Consider the following 18,577-nt stretch of genomic DNA (forward strand, 5'->3'; position numbering starts at 1 on the left):
TGTGTCCACAAAGTTTAAATTACAATCAAAACTTTTTCATTCCACTTGAAAAGAAAATCGCCACTCCAGGTTACTTCCAACCTGGTATCGTTACTTTTGCGAAGAAATTCACCCTGAACTATTTCAACCATGTTCGAAAGGGACAACTCAGGCTGGAGCGAAACTTTTTCTTACTTGGAATGCTTCCCAAAGCATGCATGCAAAACAGGTCCATCCTCTTGGAAATGCACTTTGGTGAACGTGTGTGTTCAAAACTGAAACACTTTGCACTATCACTTCCGGTCGGAGTGGCACCGAGCAAACTAACCGTGAACGATGTGCAACAAGTTCAAGGCGGGCTGGGGGAGATGCATGGTGGCATCACTCAACAGTTTCAGCTTTATTTCCCCGGAGAAATTTATCTTAGCATCACTTTTATGGCATTTTGACAGTTTTGGAACCACTTTAGAAATAGTTTTATGATGTTCTTTTATGAATTTCGTATTTATTTATAATCTTCCTAAAATATTTTAAAAGTAAGATTTTTTTTAAAGCAATTTTATGTAAAACTTTAACTAGACAATGCCTGACTTCCTTCAGCAATCAGGATTAAAAGCAATTTGCAAATTTTCGATCTCCAGCCACGATAAGCAACACTAAACGGGATGTAACGAAGGAAATCGATTCGCATTCCTCACGTCCGACGTGGCTCGTTTATCTTTATTTATGATATTAATTTCACATTTCGCTAATGGTCCACCAGTTTTCCGCAAATTTCTCCAGATCCTCTCCAGTTTCCTTGTCAGACATCCTTTACAATCCTGCCAGCAACCTTGGCATAAAAGCATTTTTCCCAGACATCGGCATTCAACGGCGTTTTTTTTTTTTTTTTGTTATTTTCCTCACTGAAGAAGACAAATCGCGATTTTCTACCCGGTTACGGAAGTGAGCTTTTATTCCACTTTTCCAGGAAATTGTGCTACTTGCCGTTCGTTACCTGGGCGCTGCTGCTGCTTCTGGTTTTATATTGAACGTTACAAACAGTGACTTCCTTCCCTAGAGAGAAAGAGGGGAGGAGAGGTGGGAGGTTCCGGACTATCAGCCCAGGGTAAGACCATTATCTCCCGAGAGGACACTCGATGATTGTGTGGCATAGTTTTACTTTTTTGTTCGCACTTTGGAATCATCGAGGACACTCTCCGTAGATCTCGGGAGCATCGTTACATAAGAAAACACTACGGCACGAGTTGGTGCTCGAAAGTCAAGCACGATGTGACACATATTGGTTGGCACAGGGAACTGCATTAAAGGATTACAATTTGCAGTGAAGTTGTTCGATCGAATGTGAAATTGATTTTGTAGTTTTTTAGATTCTGGTCAAATTTATTATTTTAAAATTTGAAATTATTTTTTACTATTACTTTTATGTCGTTTTTAGAAACTGGAGTAAATGCGCATCTACCATTCCCATTTCCAATTATTTAAGAAATAATACCTTCAGATAAATAACGATCAGACTTCGAAGAACATCTACCAAAAAACAATTTGATGCAGTTGAGTTGAGGTTTGTTCAATTTAAAATCAGCCATTTTCATCGGTCAAAGGTATACTTAATATTATAATTACCTTGAATATTATATACTGCATTTAAGGTAAGATGTTTATTACATCAAACTATCAAAGAGATATACTACCTACCATGTTGTTGATATCAATATTATTTCTTAAATACCTGTAACTGAAACATGTAGCTTCGTTTTGAAAAAGATAGATTTGTCTCTAAATTTTTTGGCTACACACTTTTCAGTGATAAACTAGGGTTGGACTAAATTTGCCCAAGAGTATTTTTTATGCGAAATTTTTTAAACCATCCAAAAAACATATTTACATGGATGGGCAAACGTGGGCACTATGTTTTTCAGGCCGAAATGGAAGTTTTTCTACACCAAATTTAGATTTTTTTACACAACCCTTTTTCAAAAAAAGAAAATTAATTCGGTCAAATATTTTTGCCCTTGTTGCACCATACCTTAAAAGATGGCATTTTTTGTCCCCTAAAACCAGTGTTGCGTTCCTCACGCGCTCACTTTTCACTCATTCGTGAGGAGGAGCGCTGCGCGAGCTAGCTCACGTTTGCCCGCGCTCACGTTTGCTCCGATTTTTGCAGCTCACGTTTGCTCCACTCTCGCGCTCACGCTCATTTTTCGCTCACGGAGCGCTCATTTTGGACGTATCGCTAATCGTTTAACGTTTTTGAGAAAGTTTTTTTTCAATCCTGGTTCGATTTTTTGCTTAAGGCGCAGCAGGGCTTCACTTAGTGAACACATTTTATGATATATGAATTGGAATAGCTTTTTTTCATTAACAATGTTTTTGAAATAGGTTGGATTCGCAAGTGCCAAATCATTTGGGAGCCCTACAGTCAGAGTTGAATGTATAAATATTCTCGAATTAATATACCTTATTTTATAAAGGTAAGCAGATACCGGAGTGGGAGGGGGTTGTTTGGGTATAGGCACTTAAATAAAAGGACCTGTAAACCTTAGAAAAAATAGCAAAACAATTAATTGATTCAAGATGTTGTATGCCTTGGTAAGTACGATTCAATGTTATGTACTTGGTTGATTAGAATATAATATTAAACTGTTTTATGTATCTAATTAGTGTTTTGACTATCTTTCAAGTGTGTGGGTCTGAATGAGCTACCGTTAAAAAATAAGTTATTCCATTTTTAAAATCGTTCAGTGACTCATTGATTAGAAATGGCTGATAGTTTCTATAAAGTTAGTCTTTTTTGGACAAACATTGTAGAAAATAGGGTGGCATTGTTAAAACAGTCCGCTTTCCGCGTGCGCTCTAAAACATATATAAAAAATCAAAAATAGTATTTTTGCAATTCCGTCGTGAAACTACTTACTTTTCCTGTCATTCTTGAAAGACGAAATAGCCTACTTTTCTGTACCAATAATAACAGAATCGAATAGCAACACTTTTCAAAATAAATGCTGAAAAGTTCTACTTTTCAGCACTGAAATGGGTGCTGAAAAGTTGAACTTTTCAGCACTTGTTTCGAAAAGTAAAACTTTTCAACATTTTTTTGATTTAAAAGATTTATTGACAAAATACATGAAAATTTGACTTAAAATTCACTCAATGGGTGTTTTTCGGAATTGCAAAAAATGTTGTATGGAACTCGTTGCAAAACTTGATTTTTTCAGCACTCTTCGTATTTATCCAACTCGGTGAACCTCGTTGGATAAATATACGACTCGTGCTGAAAAAATCCTCTTTTTGCAACTTGTTGCATAAACTACTATTTTGAGCAATTCACTTCTAATCTAATCTAATCTAATCGAACACAAGCGCAGCCAGTCTGAAGAAAGCATCCGGGAAGAACTTGTGGTTAGATTACGCCTCAAGTTCTTTCTTGTCATTATTAATGATTGCAGTACTTTCGAGAACCCCCGAAATGTATTACACTCACTAAAGCGGCCCGGCCTACTGCGTTGCATTAACCGCAAGAGACAGATTCTATGAACGGAACCCACATTGCATGGAATCATCAGGGGAAGAAGAAGTGAGGACATACCGTACCAACCACTTCGAGTTATTTATAGAATATGGTGTGTAGTGTGTGTAGAGGAATCGTTGGGGAAGGGATTGTTGTATTATATAGTAAATGACCTTGTGACATTATTTCACCACTACGGATTAATTCACTCAAGGGGTGTCAACCCCTCGGTGGCCGAGTGGCTAGAGCATCTGACTACCAATCGAAAGGTGTGAGTTCGAATCCCGTCTGATTCCATGCGTTTTTTGTTCATATTCAAAGTTCCGTTATAGTCGAATAATTTCAAGGAGACCGGTCGGGAATCGAACCCGGAACCTTCCGCTTATGAGGCGGGAGCCGTAGCCATTAAGCCACGGGCCGGTCTTTTTTTGAGCAATTCACTTCTTAGTGATAAAAAGTTAATTCAGAAATCGACTTTTTTTTAACGTTTGTCTATTTTTTCACAAAGTCCTTATTCATACTAATAACATAACCAATTAATAATAATACTAATAACAATACACACGAAAAAAACAAAATTTTCACGAGATACAGATTTTTGATTGTCATTAACTGATTACAAAAAATATCTTCTTTGGTCATATGGAAGTTACCAACAAAGTTTCAGGCAAATAAAAAAAGCAAAAAATTAAATTAAATTAAGCTGGCTGTATTCATTAAAAAATTGCTCTTAATTTCAACGTATAGGATTTGTGATTTTTATAGACAGCATTTCCCCACGAAAACAGCACGATTCCAAAAAAGCTGTCCAAGGTTTTTTTCTGGGGTTGCATTCGATAGGAGATTAGTGGAGCTTTTAGAAAAAAAAATTGAAGATTCAAAAATTTAGCTAAATATGTTAAAAGGTCAAATCGAAACTTAAAATGCTTTTTAATTGTTACCAAATTCGGAGGACAATTTTAAAGAAAATATCGCAATCAGTGTAGTTTTATTAACAGGATTTCGAGATACGATTTGAAAATAGAATCTTAGTGCCTCAACACACCCAAAGCAAAACTGCACAGTTAAAAAAAATCATGGTAATATAACATCTGTGAAGGAGCACATCTTTTATGTCACAAAAAATGTGTAATTCTACCTCTGAAAATATGTTATTGTACCACTTTTCAGTTTTAATGAAATTTTTTCAGTCTAAATTGAGGTAAAATTACATCATAGAAGTCAACCTTCCAAAATTACAGCTTCAAAATGAACACAATTTTTTACTTTGTGTGAAAATGGCGATGTTGATTTTGGTTTTGGTTTTGGTTTTGGTTTTGGTTTTGGTTTTGGTTTTGGTTTTGGTTTTGGTTTTGGTTTTGGTTTTGGTTTTGGTTTTGGTTTTGGTTTTGGTTTTGGTTTTGGTTTTGGTTTTGGTTTTGGTTTTGGTTTTGGTTTTGGTTTTGGTTTTGGTTTTGCCTTCCTCACTGAGGTAAGGCTATAATCCTGCTCTAAAAATGAACTTTGTATAAAAACGTCGTAGACCCACCTTCATGTATACATATCGACTCAGAATCGAAAACTGAACAAATGTCTGTGTGTATGTGTGTGTGTATGTGTGTGTGTATGTATGTATGTGACCAACAAACTAGCTCATGTTTCTCGGCACTGACTGAACCGATTTGACCCGAACCTGTTGCATTCGACTTGGTTTAAGGTCCCATAGATCGAGTTTTATACAGATTGAAGTTTCGATAAGTAGTTCAAAAGTTATGTATAAAAATGTGTTTTCACATATATCCGGGTCTCACTTAAATGTATGTAAACTATGTCCAGGTCCATCATCCGACCTATCGTTGGTTAGGTTATCAAAAGACCTTTCCAACGAGTCCAAAACATTGAAGATCTGGCAACCCTGTCTCGAGATATGGCCACTTAAGTGATGTTGATGTACTTTTTGGAAGCCGGATCTCACTTAAATGTATGTAAACTATGTCCGGATCCACCATCCGACCCATCGTTGGTTAGGTTATCAAAAAATCTTTCCAACGAGTCCAAAACATTGAAGATCTGGCAACCCTGTCTCGAGATATGGCCAATTAAGTGATGTTGATGTACTTTTTGGAAGCCGGATCTCACTTAAATGTATGTAAACTTTGTCCGGATCCATTATCCGACCCATCGTTGGTTAGGTTATCAAAAGACCTTTCCAACGAGTCTAAAACATAGAAGATCTGGCAACCCTGTCTCGAGATATGGCCCCTTAAGTGATATTTATGTACTTTTTGGAAGCCGGATCTCGCTTAAATGGATGCAAACTATGTCCGGATCCACCATCCGACCTATCGTTGGTTAGGTTATCGAAAGACCTTTCCAACGAGTCTAAAACATAGAAGATCTGGCAACCATGTCTCGAGATATGGCCCCTTAAGTGATATTTATGTACTTTTTGGAAGCCGGATCTCACTTAAATGGATGCAAACTATGTCCGGATCCACCATCCGACCTATCGTTGGTTAGGTTATCGAAAGACCTTTCCAACGAGTCCAAAACATTGAAGATCTGGCAACCCTGTCTCGAGATATGGCCCCTTAAGTGATATTTATGTACTTTTTGGAAGCCGGATCTCACTTAAATGTATGTAAACTATGTCCGGATCCATCATCCGACCCATCGTTGATTAGGTTATCAAAAGATCTTTCCAACGAGTCTAAAACATTGAAGATCTGGCTACCCTGTCTCGAGATATGGCCACTTAAGTGATGTTGATGTACTTTTTGGAAGCCGGATCTCACTTAAATGTATGTCAACTTTGTCCGGATCCACTATCCGACCCATCGTTGGTTAGGTTATCAAAAGACCTTTCCAACGAGTCTAAAACATTGAAGATCTGGCAAGCCTGTCTCGAGATATGGCCACTTAAGTGATATTTATGTACTTTTTTATTCCGGATCTAAAAAATAGATGAAATTTGTGTACAGCCATTGTTGGTAATGAGTGAGGAAGGCTCCAACCACATAGGTGGATTAAGTTAGTTTTGGTTTTGGTTTTGGTTTTGGTTTTGGTTTTGGTTTTGGTTTTGGTTTTGGTTTTGGTTTTGGTTTTGGTTTTGGTTTTGGTTTTGGTTTTGGTTTTGGTTTTGGTTTTGGTTTTGGTTTTGGTTTTGGTTTTGGTTTTGGTTTTGGTTTTGGTTTTGGTTTTGGTTTTGGTTTTGGTTTTGGTTTTGGTTTTGGTTTTCGTTTTGGTTTTCGTTTTGGTTTTCGTTTTGGTTTTCGTTTTGGTTTTCGTTTTGGTTTTCGTTTTGGTTTTCGTTTTGGTTTTGGTTTTGGTTTTGGTTTTCGTTTTCGTTTTCGTTTTCGTTTTCGTTTTCGTTTTGGTTTTGGTTTTGGTTTTGGTTTTGGTTTTGGTTTTGGTTTTGGTTTTGGTTTTGGTTTTGGTTTTGGTTTTGGTTTTGGTTTTGGTTTTGGTTTTGGTTTTGGTTTTGGTTTTGGTTTTGGTTTTGGTTTTGGTTTTGGTTTTGGTTTTGGTTTTGGTTTTGGTTTTGGTTTTGGTTTTGGTTTTGGTTTTGGTTTTGGTTTTGGTTTTGGTTTTGGTTTTGGTTTTGGTTTTGGTTTTGGTTTTGGTTTTGGTTTTGGTTTTGGTTTTGGTTTTGGTTTTGGTTTTGATTTTGATTTTGATTTTGATTTTGATTTTGATTTTGATTTTGATTTTGATTTTGATTTTGATTTTGATTTTGATTTTGATTTTGATTTTGATTTTGATTTTGATTTTGATTTTGATTTTGATTTTGATTTTGATTTTGATTTTGATTTTGATTTTGATTTTGATTTTGATTTTGATTTTGATTTTGATTTTGATTTTGATTTTGATTTTGATTTTGATTTTGATTTTGATTTTGATTTTGATTTTGATTTTGATTTTGATTTTGATTTTGATTTTGATTTTGATTTTGATTTTGATTTTGATTTTGATTTTGATTTTGATTTTGATTTTGATTTTGATTTTGATTTTGATTTTGATTTTGATTTTGATTTTGATTTTGATTTTGATTTTGATTTTGATTTTGATTTTGATTTTGATTTTGATTTTGATTTTGATTTTGATTTTGATTTTGATTTTGATTTTGATTTTGATTTTGATTTTGATTTTGATTTTGATTTTGATTTTGATTTTGATTTTGATTTTGATTTTGATTTTGATTTTGATTTTGATTTTGATTTTGATTTTGATTTTGATTTTGATTTTGATTTTGATTTTGATTTTGATTTTGATTTTGATTTTGATTTTGATTTTGATTTTGATTTTGATTTTGATTTTGATTTTGATTTTGATTTTGATTTTGATTTTGATTTTGATTTTGATTTTGATTTTGATTTTGATTTTGATTTTGATTTTGATTTTGATTTTGATTTTGATTTTGATTTTGATTTTGATTTTGATTTTGATTTTGATTTTGATTTTGATTTTGATTTTGATTTTGATTTTGATTTTGATTTTGATTTTGATTTTGATTTTGATTTTGATTTTGATTTTGATTTTGATTTTGATTTTGATTTTGATTTTGATTTTGATTTTGATTTTGATTTTGATTTTGATTTTGATTTTGATTTTGATTTTGATTTTGATTTTGATTTTGATTTTGATTTTGATTTTGATTTTGATTTTGATTTTGATTTTGATTTTGATTTTGATTTTGATTTTGATTTTGATTTTGATTTTGATTTTGATTTTGATTTTGATTTTGATTTTGATTTTGATTTTGATTTTGATTTTGATTTTGATTTTGATTTTGATTTTGATTTTGATTTTGATTTTGATTTTGATTTTGATTTTGATTTTGATTTTGATTTTGATTTTGATTTTGATTTTGATTTTGATTTTGATTTTGATTTTGATTTTGATTTTGATTTTGATTTTGATTTTGATTTTGATTTTGATTTTGATTTTGATTTTGATTTTGATTTTGATTTTGATTTTGATTTTGATTTTGATTTTGATTTTGATTTTGATTTTGATTTTGATTTTGATTTTGATTTTGATTTTGATTTTATTTTGATTTTGATTTTGATTTTGATTTTGATTTTGATTTTGATTTTGATTTTGATTTTGATTTTGATTTTGATTTTGATTTTGATTTTGATTTTGATTTTGATTTTGATTTTGATTTTGATTTTGATACTACTTTTTTTATTTTATTTTGACCGTTTTTCTCTCCTTATTTTCTGATTTGTTTGTTTTCCAATCGCCAATTTATCCGTTATTCCAAGATATATAAATTTATCTGAAGTAATCTTTTGAAGAATGCGCCGCAATTCCAATTTTTACATTAAAATTAAAAAAACATTGATCCCATTTTGAAAAAAAAACGGAATCGACGTAACACCTTATAATGTGGCCCTCTTAAACCTTGCGGTTTCGTCAACGGATCCACAGGCGTGTATCGTTCTTTTTGCGACAAGACTCCGCCTCCCGGGTCTCCTAAGTGTGAAGGTATGGCACGGGGAGAGGGCACCGAATACCTATATTAACACTAAGAATTTTTGCGTCTGCCTCGGGATTCGAACTGGCGACCTCTGGATTGTGAGTCCAGTGCGCAGTCCGATTGATCCACACAGGCCATTTTTTTAAACCATGAAGATCAACACCTATACTCCCAAGCTCGAGAAAAAAAGTTGTTTTGTTTAACAAGTTCTCCTTTTTCTCGAGAAAAGGGCTTAAATCATAATATTTAGCCCTATTAAAATATAAGTCGTGGTTTCAAAAATCTGGAAACACTTTTTTAAAAAAGTTGTGCAAATTTCAAACGCTTTTTAACATTGGAATTCTGATCAATGATTATCATCAATGGCATAAATTGTAAACTAAGGCCACATCACATTAATATCTCAAAAATTGAAAATCTTGTAGAATCAGTCATTTGTCGTAAAATGCCAAATGCTAACAAAGCACAATACAACACCCTCGAGTAATGCAACACGAGTCACCTACCTTAATCGTGCCAAGTTGCAAACATTTTTAACACTCATTTCCCCGAAGGCAATTTCCTCCTGCTGCAGTTCAAACTGTATGAAAAGGGAAGAAAATGCAAATTTTTCCCGGCACTCCCACCGACCACAAAACCCAGACAACAACATTGCACTTTCGAGCGTGTGTGTGTGTGTGTGCATTTTCCAGTGTGTAAGTGCCAATGGTGTGGTTTTCCCCCCAAACTCCAAACAGGGGGTATTTTCTTGTTGTTGTTGATGGTGATGATGCTGGTTCAGATGAAGAAAATGGAAAATTTACTGGGAAATTACATCCATTTTGGTTAGACTTACTGTGATGGTGTGTGTTTGTGTATTTTCCGGTTGGTTGCACCACTTGAGATGCATGTTTTATTCGATGGAATACCTTGAAGTACAAACAGTTGTGGTGACACCGAGAACAAGTTTTCTTTGAGTGGTTATTTGGTTGGAAAATGGGTCAGTTTATTGTGGTAAAATATAAACGAAATATGTTAAAATTGACACCTTGAACTTAACTAATTAACTGTCTCTTCTTATCAAATGCAAACATGCGAATGTCACTTGAACTGGAACAAATGCGCGCAAATGGTGCTTATCAATTTCAATTTTGTAATTTCCTGTCTTGTAAGTTTACTCCAGGGCAGAGCAATTCCAGCAAAAACTGTCAGTGGCAGTGATACTAAACATCTGGTTCCATTACACTCCGGTTACACTCAGGTGCAAAGTTTAAACTTAAAATTACCAGGCATTAAATTAATATTGATCAAAAGTTAATTGTTATTAGAATCTAGTTTGTGAAGTATCATTAACTATTCTTAAGAACAACATAAATTTTTATTTTAAAAAAATGTATAACTGACTGCATTTGGCAAATCGGCAGTCGTAACAAAACACAACCCAGCCGGTATTTACCGGTTTACCTTCCTGTGTCAACCACGTTCACTGTATCACAGCAGTTTCACCTGACTTTGAAGTTCGAGGTTTTGTTTGCACCTCACCTCGCTTCGGGTGTCGGTCGGTGCAGCAGTTACAGTTGTTGATTCAACAAGGTGAACTTTGTTTACCCCACTTACCTTGTCCCCTTGGTTGGCAGGTGAAAATGTTTACTTTCGAAGTAATTACACCGTGTTTGGCTGTTTGCATTTGAGTGCCTCATATCGCAGTGAAACTTGTTTTGGATTACTGATTGAATAAATTTTTGAATTCCATTTTGCAAATGCTTACCTTTTCTGTCATTCTGAAGTGAAAAGGATTACTTATCATACTCAAAAATAATCGTGCCGAAAATTTCATTATAGCACTCGTTTGAGTGTCGAAAATGTCATTTTTGCAATTCCGTCGTGAAACAACTTCCTTTTTCTGTCATTCTTGAACGATGATACAGCCTACTTTTCTGTACCAAAAATCACAGAATCGAATAAGTAACCCTTTTCAAAACAAATGCTGAAAAGTTTTACTTCTCAGTATTGGAATAGATGCTGAAAAGTTAAACTTTTCAGCACTTGTTAGGAAAAGTTATGCATTCAACTTTTTTTATTTTATTTAAACGATTCAATTACTCAATCCATGGACATTTGTCCTATAATTCTGTTTAAAGGGTTCGGTGAACCTCGTTGGATATGTACGACTCGTGCAGAAAAATCCTCTTTTTGCACCTTGTTGCATAAACTCCTATTTTTTTCAGTGCAGTGTTTTTAGATTTTTACAGCACTGCTCGTATGCATCTAACTCGGTAAAGCTTCTTTAGATTAATGTGAAAAATATTATAATACTTCTGATATCATTATGCTATACTAAGAGGTGACTCTCATCAAAACTGAAAAGAGCTCAGTTTCTTTTGCGTCGTTATTCATTCTAGTGTTAAATTCCACTTCATATTTTTAATTAGTTGCGAAATGCACTTTTCAAACCCCAACCACGTCTCATTTCGGGGTGAAATTTTCGCGCGAAACCGCCATCACCAGAAACGCTCCTTTTCATTTCCTTGTTGATCGTTAATTATGAATTGCATTTTCCCACCCTCAATTCCCATCTTCACTTCTCAATGCGGTGGGGGAGTTGTTGTTTGTTGCGCGTGAAAATGGCATAGTTTGCATTTAATTTGATTGCAAACTATCATCAAGTGCATCTCCGCGAGTTTCGGTTCGTGGTCCGTTTGCAATGGCGCCGTAATTGGTAACCAAAGAGATGGAGAGGGGGAGGAGCTGTTTGCTATTATATCAAACAGCAAAACTTGTGAGTGGGTAGTGTAATTAGAGTTGGGTATCTTGTTTTCCGCGAAGAAGTCGGAATCGAAAAGCTGTTTGAGGACACTTGACAACCGTTGTGGTGAATTTGAATTGCTGGTCCAGTTTATTCCGAGTAAAGTTTCGCACTTTTTTGCACTTTCAAACACTGAAAATTGCAATTATTTTAAACATTTTTTATGTTCAGTTGCAGATTAAGCAATTTATCCCATAAAATATATCATTACAACCAAATGCAAGTTACAATCGGCTCTCTTGATGTCGAAATCATCGAGGGAAAGAAGCATCAGTAAACAGAACGACACAAAATGAAGAATCATTTGAAAATATATGCTTCCTTATACCCAGCAATGGAAGAGAATCATGCCAACGTTTAGCAACCATAACCAAATGAATGTCAACTCCCTTCAAAGATCCCTTTCGCAACAAAAAAATGTCTACCCAAGCCATGAGAAAGAGAAAATATTGAAAATCGGAGAGTACTTTGGAGCAAATGAAAACCAAGGGAACATCGAGGTAGCAATTCATCGAGCTAGGAGGATTTTGACACAAAAAGAGCATCGAAGTATTTGTCAATTTAACCCTCTACTGCACAAATTTTATTTCGATTTTTTTTTATTTTTCCTGTGTTCAGGAGGTCATTTTGAGCAACTTTTGTTCTACGAAAAACTTTACTTCTCTTGTTTTATGTTTTTCTTGTTTCATTTTTAGTTTTTTAATTTGCATTTATCTTGTTTAGTTTATGTTTGTTTTTGGTAGTATCTTGCCTATTCTACCACTTCCTATCATTACATTTTGCCTATCTAATTTTATCATGTTTTTATAGCCACTTTTTCAATTTTTTGCTTGTTTTTCACCATTTTTGCTATAAAATAGCCCCATTATAATTCAAGTTGTAAAAAAATACGTAGAGGCATAGTCTGGAACACTAGACAAATTACTGCATACTTATTTTTACTTAAAATAAAGGAAATGTTAGTAAAAAACACAGCCAAAGTTGACCCCTAAAAAATTACATTTTTAAAAACATTGGCAAAGTCACATAAAACAAGCAAAACTTCCAACCCATAAATTTTCTAAAATTTAAAAAGTTCTTCTTTCCAATGCTTTTTAAAGATCAAAATTTGGTTGAAAAATTGATTTTTGGCGATTTTTTAAATCGAAGCCTGTCTAAAGGCGGGGTTGCCTTGTAGAGGGTTAAAGTGACTGATAAAACCATCAATAGGATAAAACCATCAATTGCTTCATTGAGTCCAACCAAAGAGACGACCCAAGGGGTTTCCAGCATCAAGGATTACTGACCAGTCTAAATGGAATTACCAAGATTACTGGCAATATGTCATGAATTACTTTGATTTCCCAGAATTACTTGGGATTTCCAGAAACCACGCAGAATTGCTCAAATTTATAAAAATAACTTGGAATTACTGCCTAGCTTCCAGCATATTGAGAATTGGATCGAATGACAGCTGTCAAATGCACAAAACCACGTGCTTGGCAATAGTACGTCCATCCCGGGAATTCCCGGCATAAAATTCCCGGGATTTTTATATGTTGTACGGGGAATTTCCAAAATTAAACAAAAATCATAATTTGGCCTGGAAATTACATTAGTATTACAATTAATAAGTTTAAACTTTTCTTAAATTTACATAAATTGGTACCATTTTATTTGTTGTCATTTTTGTTTTTAAACATTTTAAACCAATTTTCAAGCTGTTTTATTCATGTCATATAGAAATAAATAAAAAATAAATATTTATAAGATACTTATTTAATTTGAATTAGAAATGTGGTGCATATAAAATTCAAAGCACAACAGAGAACAGCAAAAAATTGTTTAACACTGGAACGCCCAACGCATGTCCAACTTACACAGACGCCCAAGCCTCCCAAAAAAGGAGGAACAGTAACTTCAACTCACTGGTTCTCGGGCATTACTCAACCAATCGGGACAATTCTTGTTTCCAGTGATTTGTAAGAATGTCTAGATCCTAAAATTGTGCAGAACTTAATTCGATCAATTCTGTAATTTCTGCGACCGAAAACATCGTTCCACCTTTTTTAAAACGACAGCCTCCGCGGAATTTTCGGCGATTTTTTTTTTACACGCGAAAAAAAAAGTTGGAACGATGTTTTTGATCGCAAAAATTACAGATTTGATCGAATTAAGTTCTGCAAAGTTCTATAATCATCTAAACATCTAACAAATCACTGGAAAGAAGAATCATCTTGATTGGTTGAGTTATGCCCGAGAACCAGCAAGTTGAAGTTACCGTTCCAACTTTTTTGGAGCCTTGGGCGTTGGAATGTTAAGCTATCTAAAAACTGCTATCCTTGTTTAGATTGATATTAATAGTATTGAGCTAATTCTATAAATTTAAAGCTTGAAAAACATAACAAATATAAAGAAAACATAGATTTTATGACTTTTCAAAACTAAAAACTTCCCGGGAATAAATAAATATTTTTCCCGTTTTCCGGGAAACTCAAAACCTGGGAAAATTAGACGTCCTGCTTGGAAATCATCGAACAATTGGGTAAATATCAACATCATTTTGAAAACTGATTTTGGCGTTCGAGTGCATTTAAAATTCAAAGCACAACAAAGAACAAAAAAAATCTTCAAAGCTATCTAAAAGTGCTATCCCGGATAAACGAAAACTATATCGATTGCAGTGTGGAACTTAAAAAAACCTTATGAGATATGGTCACCATTTGTAATAATGTTATTTGGCGGACCTTGATAACTATTTGTCAAATGGTCACCATAAGTAATAGAGTTATTTTAATGTTTGTAATGGTAAACCATTTTCTTGATGACTTTAAAAAACTATTTGCAGATGTTTTCTCAAATGGTTACCCTAAATCATAAGGTAATTTTAAAGTTCAAATGGTTCAACTGGCGGACTTGGATGGTCATTTGTCAAATAGTTACCGTTTTAATTAAGGTTTTATAAAAGTTTGCAATGGTGATTTTTTTCTTAATGACTTTGAAAAACTATTTGAGGATGTTTACTGAAATAGTTATCTTCAAACGTAAGGTTATGTTAAAGTTCAAATGGTAAACCTCAATACGCGACTACCATACAGAATTATGAAATAACCATTTGAAAACAGTTACAAATTACAAACGCGTTTACCCCTCCAATCATTACGAACGTAGATTGTGTAATTTACTCTTGAACAACGACTGTAATGATTCAGGACATAGAGCCCAGAAATAGTAAATCTAAATGTAAAAAAGGAATCACAGACAAACAAAGTGAAACTGCTTTTCATTCGATCGCAAAATATATCGGCCGATTTAAATCCAAATTGACAAAACAAATGGTTGCGTAGTACCGCAACGAGACACGAACCTCATCGCTCGTTTGCCTTTTCAAGAGGTCCTATGTACATAGGAAACTCAGTACTCAGTACTCTAGATTAACGTTTCAGTACTGCTTTATGTGTCTCAGTGTGATTTTTTCGCTTGAGCCAGCTTCTGCAGCATGGCAGCACGGTTAGAAAATGCGAAAATGTAGAAAAATTACAATAATTTTAACAAAGCTTGGGGGAAACAGCTGGAAGCCAGGAATAGCTCCGGTTCATCGTGAGCGTTTCATCCGTTTCATCGAGCAGAAAGAAGTGGATTAGGTTCATTGGAAATTTACATAAGTTTTGTTGTAAACAGTACAAGCTAAAAAAAAAAACAAATTGTTCGCCCAACACTACAGCATTGCTTTGGCGTTCTTGATTGCGAGACTCCTATCGACACTAGGTGTCCGAAGGCTTGATTGTTGAGGCAATTGTAAACCTCTTTTTGAACTTAAGCTTCCATCCCCCCCGGGATTCGAACTGACGAAGGGGGTTTGGGATTACGAAGTCCAACTGCCTACCAGCACCTACCGCCTACCGAGACAGGACCCGTGGAGACGACCTGGACTGAGCTAACGACATAACCTCTAGGTTAGACCGGGGCCAACATTTACTTCCCCATCCGACGGAAGGCGTGATCAGACAAATCTTGTCACGAAAAATGAAACCGGGACCTTCTGGTATCAAACCCAGGCCGACTGGGTGAGAGGCAATCACGCTTACCACTACACCACCAACCCCAATAGCTTCTTGACAGTCATGCTTTTGGACGGGTTCTCCGTTCGTTCAAGTTCACACAGCAACACGAAAAATAACAGCTCTGAGAACGAACGCTCGTCTCTAAGAAACGTTCGTTCAGTAGGCCTTTTTGAAACGAACGGAGAACCCAGTTCAGAACTTCAACATTTTCTTTTGATAAGACCTCAGTAGACTAGCTAAACTTCATTGACTGTTAATCATCCGTTTACATATCAGTACTGCTAGCTTAGTGGTATCAATTAGGTTTAGAAATCAGAGGTAGTGAGTTCGAATCTCTTTTTTTCCTGAACTAGAAAAGCATTTTTTTTAATCACTGTGGCAATAAGTTTTCGTCTCCATTTTAGTTGGGGTGCTTTTTGCTTTTTAACAATTTCATTTAGTCTCCCTAGCTTCTCAGCTGGAGTGTCCCTTGATTTGTATAAAATATAATTTCAGTCGTCGTCAAAAAGTTGGTACCCAACCACACAAAAAAAAATATTTCAAAAAACTGAGATTCGAACTCACTTCCTTTAAATACTGTTCTTGCATGTTACCACCGAGCTAACTAAGCTCTGTACAAATCATTCTACTGAATATTTATTTAAGTTTAACAGTTGCCATAGAGAGCCTCTGGCTACAGGCGGTTCACAGAACGCGTTCCAAACTTTGAAGAGAACGGCACGAAAAAGTGACGTTCTGTTTTTGGAACGAAAAGCAATGGCTCCTGCGCGGTGGGTTCAGTTCGTTATGAAGAAAGAGAACGAACGCAGAACGGGTTCCGTTCAAATTGCATGACTGCTTCTTGATACCAAAAAATATATTTGTAATGGTTCAATCGAAACAATTACCGGATGAGAAAAAACGCTGAAAATCCCGGCTTATTCTCATCCAGCCGGCTTAAAATAGTGCCGATTAAACGCCAGCATCAAAAGCCACAACATGCAATGACCCGCGTCTTTCAGTTCTTTCAATCCTCCAAAACTTGCTGATCCAAATAACTCAAAACAGTGCCCAAGCCAACTAACTTTTTCTGGTAATTTTTCTACACAGTATTATTTTTTCGCCCAGCGCTTCCTCAACCTCTTCCAATCGCCCTTAAAAAAATTAACCCAAAATGCCCTCTAACAGGTCCTCCGCGGCTGCTCCTGGTACTTGGCCAAAACTGATCCGTGTGCTCCTGGTACACCTCCTCGAACCAGTCCTCGGTCAGCTCGGCCACCCCTAAACCCACGAATCAGTTTCCCGATTCTGCTCCGATCGTTCACAGCAAACCTGTCCAGCACAAAGTCCAACATATTCTGCGATGCGTCGTCCGAAGGTTTTTTGCACTCGTTTGTCACCGATTTGACTATTTTGCCGCGAGAATTTGAAAAAAAAATCCACATTTACACGACTTTTTCACGAACACCCAAGGGAAAACAGAACTTGCGGTGACAGATTAGTTTTTTTCGGTTGCGCAGAGCAGCTGCGAAGGAGGGGAGAAATGTCAAAACGGGGCGATACACGCAAATGTGAAATGTATCATTTTGAGGAAATACCGGCGATTACCACAGTAGATTTTCCGAGGAGTACACTGTAACTAAAAATCGCACGAAAATCGCACTTTTCTGAGCTCGTTCCGCACTTTTTCACACGTTTTTTACAGTTCGACTTCAATTGGGTACTAAAGCCCTATGTCAATTTTTATGTACAACGGTAAAAAACACGATTAAAAACCATTTCTGATCACTTTTTTTTTTTCATTTTAACTCAAAAAAAATATTTACAAGACAAAAATTTTTCTATGTGTACGACAAGCCACTCGACTCTAAAAAGTGGGCACCAAATCGGCCTACCCCTCCGGTTCCTTTGGAACTAGAAACGTCAAACTGGATTTTCTTTGAAAATTGCTTCAGTTTGGCAGCTCTGTTGGAGCAGCTGGCTTTTGACAGCGAGAAATGTCAATTCTGACAAAATATTTTCAATGGTGAAAATCCGGCAAGGTCAGCAACACAATTTAAGTTTTGGGCGGCACGTTTTGGAAGAAAGGGAACCCGGAGAAGGACCTGGCGCTGGGATTCAGGAGGTGCCGCCCGGAGTATTTAGGTCTGACGAACCCACTCTTCGCGTCTTCCGGCACCGAAACCTACTGACCCACCTTTGATACTGCTCGGAGCAGCGGAATCGATTTTTTTTTCTTTAGCGATTTTGTCTGCCACTTATATTGCTTAGGCAGTAATGTTTCGTTATGATCTCACTTTTGCGAGCAAGTTCCGGCCCAAGAGATCGCTTAGCCAACCGGACGCAAAAAATTCTGGCAGATTGCTAATTAGTTCCGAGACAAGTTAATAAGTTCGAGGTCCCCTGGAATCTACTCTTCATAACAAGCAGCATGCGTAATCAAGATTCAATTTAAACTCGAGGATTCGCTGGTCTCCGACAAACTTGAATCGGCTGAAGAATTTTGGGGAGGTGTGGGGTGGGAAGGTGGTATAACGAGCGCAACTAACGAAGATAAGGATGTACTGTATGAGGGGTGATGGACAAGACCGATGCCCAGCTGAAAGCGATCGACGTTAGGCTACGGGAATGATCAGTGCGTAAAATGAATAAATAAAACAACTTCAATGCAATATCTCTTGTGATACCATCCGTGACTCGAAGCTGGTCCACATTCTGCAGGAGTCGCTCGGTGGAAATGCACTTCGGTACGATCGGAAAAAGCGGAAATGGAAAGACGGCGCGCGGGTATGGTCGTCAACGAGGAGTAGTTTGACCAA

At 35.9% G+C, this 18,577-nt stretch overlaps 1 protein-coding gene across 1 annotated transcript in view; it reads left to right on the plus strand.

Annotated features, from left to right (window-relative positions):
- The window catches only part of LOC6054758 (hyaluronidase Tab y 2.0101), a 267,627-nt gene that overhangs the window by 196,072 nt on the left and 52,978 nt on the right, over window positions 1-18,577 (plus strand). The window lies entirely within an intron of this gene.

This window comes from Culex quinquefasciatus, chromosome 2, assembly GCF_015732765.1.
Source record: "Culex quinquefasciatus strain JHB chromosome 2, VPISU_Cqui_1.0_pri_paternal, whole genome shotgun sequence".
Taxonomy (NCBI): domain Eukaryota; kingdom Metazoa; phylum Arthropoda; class Insecta; order Diptera; family Culicidae; genus Culex; species Culex quinquefasciatus.